Here is a 6,290-nt window from a genome sequence, read left to right on the forward strand (position 1 = left end):
TACTACCTCATATAACTACTCATATTTATCACTTGCTATCAGTTGTTTCACAAGTTTGGATAAATTTGTACTTACCCATTACTTGTATTGGTTTGCACCTTCTAATAGGATATCTTTCTTATACACATATCTTCATTACTTGATATCATTCCTATTACAGGTCTAGATAATTCTTACTTAACCATAACAAGTGTTGGTACACATCTTCCAATAGGATATCTTCCTTATGGTTGTATCCTCTCTTTGGACTACCATGTATTGTATACCAACTGTGACCTACTCATCTATTGATTTAAGGACTTAATGGTATGCTACATACTTGGGATTAGCAAACTAACTTCACTTAGGAAAGATATGTAAGAAGGGTTGACTCAAGTGTGTCAGGATTATTCTCAAGTGAATATCCATCTCAAGTCATAAGAATATTTGGTTTAGCTAAGACAACTTCCTATAGACACTACCAAACCTATAGGTCTCCTTTAAAGGGTTTTAATCCTAGGGTCAAAGCATTTGCTCTGATACCAACTGTGGTGACCCGGCATACCACTGCATGGTGTAGTATGCAAGTCTGATATAACACCAATGAAACACCGTTCCACTAGTATTATATCGCTCAGAGTGGTACAACAGAAACATATGCGGGTCCAAGGCATGTCTATAGAATTACAACACTGACTCTGTTACATAATATCACACAGCCTCCTACTTTACAATGAGGTAACTCTGCAAATAAACTCCAGAAGAACGACTCGTAGTCTAGTCCTATCACGAACTCTATTTGTAGAGTATTTAACTAGCTATAGAGGCTATGAATAGATTCTAGCTAAATAGGAGCTAGGTTTAGGAAACTAGTTCCCTTCTATGGCTAAACTAGGTTTTCTCCTTGTTGGATGTGGTGTCTGACTCCTCTGACAGGGTCCTGTTTCTTGATGTAGTTGTTGACTCCTCGGCCTTTGAGTTGCACTGTAGATCCTCCTTCGATGCCTCCATATCTAAGCAGGGGATTTAAGAGTGGGATGAGTACGAGCGTACTCAACAAGTTCATTATAGGAAAGAGGTGTTTAATGCACTAGCTACGGCATTAGACCAGAAAGTCTAATACCAATGCAAGTTTTCATAACCATTTCTTCAAAAGGTTGCTTTTATTCAGAAGAACTATGTCCGTCAGCCTTCACCGGTTTACTAGAACTTCATGGAGTTCCTTTCCGGCCGCGTTCGCAGTTCCATATCCCGGAACAGGGAGTGACAGGTCACGGTTCTTTACACTCTGCAGAGGTGTGTTGCTTTACCCATAAGAGATCTTAACCTTGGTGCCAACCGAGCCGCGTGCTCGTCCACACTTCCTTTGGTGTGAGGCCCGGTATAAGGTCTAGCCAATCATGTTCCTCCGCTACCTCGAACACCCACCCTTTGTTGCATGCCCCGACCCTGGGTCCACGCCGGTCCCATTATTCCCGTAATTTCAGGGTGGACCCCGACCACGACGACAATGCTGGGCTCTACCATACACTCCTACGCCGGTAGCTGCAACCCATCATAGACCGCAATACCGTGGGGAACTTATGGCTTCCCCAGCCTACCGCTTGCACTTCGAATGACAAGTGTCTACGGACAATACCGTGGGGAACTTATGGCTTCCCCAGCCTACCGCTTGCCACCGACAGATACAAGTGTCTACGGTAAAGCGCATCCGTTGATGAACGAGAGGTGGAAACACTTTTGACTACTCCGTCCCACTCCGGATCTTATGGTTAACACGGGTATTACGGCACAAGAATCACTGGCGACATTTGTTGTTTAATCCTAGATGGATATAAACCCTTGCAATGGAACCTCCACCATATCAACACAATCCATGGTTCCATTTCCCACCACATAGTCATATTCATAGTTATGAAAGTAGTGGTTTTGGTTTTTTATGCAATAGTGATAACCATAATACTTTGCAAGTAATTTGGTAAAAATACTCAAATGACATGAGCAAGTGATGAACTTGCCTTTCTTGACTGCAAGATTATGCAGGCAAGGTCTTCGATACGCAATAACTCCAAATTCTGAAATAGCATCATCGTCCGGTAAGGACGATGTTTAAAAGATTGCCAAGGATGCAATAATGCATAAGTATGAGATGCAATCGCTCTAAGCGTGCCCTAACCCCGATGATTTAGGATTAGTGAGTGGTAATGATTAGTGTAGGATGTGTTACACTTTTAGAGTGATTTACAAACAAGGTCCTTATTCAGGTTTGTGTTGTTTTAGAATCATAAACAAGTGGTACAATGCATAGTAATAATTATACACACCCAGGAATAGTAGTGGTATAATAAGTAAAGAGCAGTTGTCAATTTTAAGTCCTATAATGCATGGTTGATGATTACTTATTATATAATTCAAAAGAATAACTTTTGAAGAACATGTTATTTAATAATGAACAAGTATGATACTTAGGTTGGTGGGGTTCTATGGTGGACTCTGGTTTCAATTGATTTCTGGTGTAAGTATTAGATGGATCACAACATAGTTAGATTCATCAGCAACTAGGCTTGATTGGTTTTACTTAAGCATAAGCAACTTAAGCAATTAATTATACATGGTTGCTATCATGGTGGGTTCATCTTGTTGGTGATAGCTAGCTAGGACTTACGGGTCCTATTAAGTAGGATTGATGATGATTCCTTATTCTCTTCAAAAGAATAACTTTTGAAGAACATACTTCTTAAGTAATAAGAAGTATTACAATTAGGGTTAAGGTTGCCTAGGGTTTGATATTGGATCCACTAAGTAAGAAATGGTGGTTTCCTAAATAGGATGTTTAATAATTATCTCACACTAATAGGGTTTAGTGTGTATGGGATATGGTGTCAATATTAGCGTGGTTGCTTATTGGAGTTCATCACAATGGTGTGATGCTATATAGGTATGAGTAAGGTTGATACTTTTGATGATAGGAATTAGGGTTTAGGTTTAGGTGTTTCTATCTGATCATTTAGGTTTGAGGAGATGAACACATGGAATGCTAAAGTCTTCGTGATAGGCTCCTATATGTTATGTGGACCTGGATCAGCACTTAGTGGCTAATTATGGATCTAGGTATGAATACAATGTCTCTTGATCACATGTTCTAACCTAGGGTTTAGGTTAGAAGCAATTTAGGGTTCACATGTAATAATGGAACTAGGGTCTAAATGAATTTAGGGTTTAGGGTTTCACATGAAATGATATGGTTGTAATATCATTCCATGTGGAATTTAGGGTTTGCTATTTATCCTTTAATTCTATGATTAATAACTTCATGTTAAAGTTGAAGTTATTAATAACTTGGAAAATAAAATAATATGGAATTTGGTATTTTATTATTTTTAAACAATTTATAATTAAGGTAATTATTATTAAGTGTTTTAAATCCTCCTAATAAGGATTTAATAAGTTAATAGAAAAGGAAAATTAATTTTTAATTTTTTCCTTATTTACTTACTGGTTTTTATTTATTTTATGAAATTTTCCTAATTATTGAATTTTAACTGAATTTAGAATTAAAATTAAAGGCTTAAATAACAAGTATTAAATAATGATTTTTTTATTAAAAATAAAAATTTCATTTTATATTTTTATTGGATAGACTTTTCTTTTCTAAGAATTTTAGTATCTCATTTATATTTTTCTGACTTAATTTGGATTTTCTAAATTTATTTGAAGTTGCAGTAATTTACTGGATTTAAATTTAAAACAGAATCTACTAAACGTACCCAGTGACTCTACCCACACAGTCACTGACTGGTGGGTCTTAGCCACGCTGGCTGCCACATGGTGCTGATGTGGCCACCATGTGTGTCACTGGCGGCCAGCGACGGCGATCACCGGCGTTCCCGTGGTCCCGCGAGGGTGTGCTGGTGCTTACTGGAAAGAGGACGACGAGGTGAGGCTAGTGGTGACAGCGCCGCCATCTAATGGTCGCCGGAGCTCGCACGCCGGCGAGGCCGAGCGGCAGATATCACGGAGCAACGATGCTACGCATGTTACGGGGTGTAATCGAGCGAACCAAGTACACCACGGAATTCAATAGCTCACCAGGAGTACGTAGCGCTTGACGGCGTGGTCGATGGAGGTCTGGCTCGCCGGATTTCATGGCGCCGGCTGCTGGCGCGTAGTTGGCGTGGGAGTTAGAGATCTCTGTAGTGTAACTTTTCTTCAGGTCCCCGGCAACGGCGCCAGAAAATATGCTTGATGGCGTGTAACTCACACGTTCGTTGGGAACCCCAAGAGGAAGGTATGATGCGCACAGCAGCAAGTTTTCCTCGTAAAGAAACCAAGGTTTATCGAACCAGGAGGAGCCAAGAAGCACGTTGAAGGTTGATGGCGGCGGGATGTAGTGCGGCGCAACACCAGAGATTCCGGCGCCAACGTGGAACCTGCACAACACAACCAAAGTACTTTGCCCCAACGAAACAAAGGAGGTTGTCAATCTCACCGGCTTGTCGTAACAAAGGATTAACCGTATTGTGTGGAAGATGATTGTTTGCAGAAAACAGTAGAACAAGTATTGCAGTAGATTGTATTTCAGTAAAGAGAATTGGACCGGGGTCCACAGTTCACTAGAGGTGTCTCTCCCATAAGACGAACAGCATGTTGGGTGAACAAATTACAGTTGGGCAATTGACAAATAAAGAGAGCATGACCATGCACATACATATCATGATGAGTATAGTGAGATTTAATTGGGCATTACGACAAAGTACATAGACCGCCATCCAACTGCATCTATGCCTAAAAAGTCCACCTTCAGGTTATCATCCGAACCCCCTCCAGTATTAAGTTGCAAAGCAACAGACAATTGCATTAAGTATGGTGCGTAATGTAATCAACAACTACATCCTTAGACATAGCATCAATGTTTTACCCCTAGTGGCAACAGCACAACACAACCTTAGAACTTTCATCACTTGTCCCTGTGTCAATGCAGGCATGAACCCACTATCGAGCATAAGTACTCCCTCTTGAAGTTACAAGCATCTACTTGGCCAGAGCATCTACTAGTAACGGAAAGCATGCAAGATCATAAACAACACGTAGATATAACTTTGATAATCAACATAACAAGTATTCTCTATTCATCGGATCCCAACAAACGCAACATATAGAATTACAGATAGATGATCTTGATCATGTTAGGCAGCTCACAAGATCCGACAATGATAGCACAATGGGGAGAAGACAACCATCTAGCTACTGCTATGGACCCATAGTCCAGGGGTAGACTACTCACTCATCACTCCGGAGGCGACCATGGCGGTGTAGAGTCCTCCGGGAGATGAATCCCCTCTCCGGCAGGGTGCCGGAGGCGATCTCCTGGATCCCCCGAGATGGGATCGGCGGCGACGGCGTCTCAGTATGTTTTCTCGTATCGTGGCTCTCGCATGCGGGGGTTTCGTCACGGAGGCTATTTGTAGGCGGAAGGGCAGGTCAAGAGGCGGCACGGGGGGCCCACACCATAGGGCCGCGCGGCCAAGGGGGGGCCGCGCCGCCCTAGGGTTTGGCCACCCCGTGGCCCCTCTTCGTCTCTCCTTCGGACTTCTGGAAGATTCGTGGAAAAATAGGCCCCTGGGCTTTGATTTCGTCCAATTCCGAGAATATTTTGTTACTAGGATTTCTGAAACCAAAAACAGCAGAAAACAGCAACTGGCACTTCGGCATCTTGTTAATAGGTTAGTTCCAGAAAATGCACGAATATGACATAAAGTGTGCATAAAACATGTAGATAACATCAATAATGTGGCATGGAACATAAGAAATTATCGATACGTCGGAGACGTATCAGCATCCCCAAGCTTAGTTCTGCTCGTCCCGAGCAGGTAAAACGATAACACAGATAATTTCTGGAGTGACATGCCATCATAATCTTGATCATACTATTTGTAAAGCATATGTAGTGAATGCAGCGATCAAAACAATGTATATGACATGAGTAAACAAGTGAATCATAAAGCAAAGACTTTTCATGAATAGCACTTCAAGACAAGCATCAATAAGTCTTGCATAAGAGTTAACTCATAAAGCAACAATTCATAGAAAAAGCATTGAAGCAACACAAAAGAAGATTAAGTTTCAGCGGTTGCTTTCAACTTGTAACATGTATATCTCATGGATATTGTCAACATAGAGTAATATAATAAGTGCAATAAGCAAGTATGTAGGAATCAATGCATAGTTCACACAAGTGTTTGCTTCTTGAGGTGGAGAGAAATAGGTGAACTGACTCAACATTGAAAGTAAAAGAATGGTCCTCATAGAGG

This window comes from Lolium perenne, chromosome 7 (genome assembly GCF_019359855.2).
Source record: "Lolium perenne isolate Kyuss_39 chromosome 7, Kyuss_2.0, whole genome shotgun sequence".
Classification (NCBI taxonomy): Eukaryota; Viridiplantae; Streptophyta; class Magnoliopsida; order Poales; family Poaceae; genus Lolium; species Lolium perenne.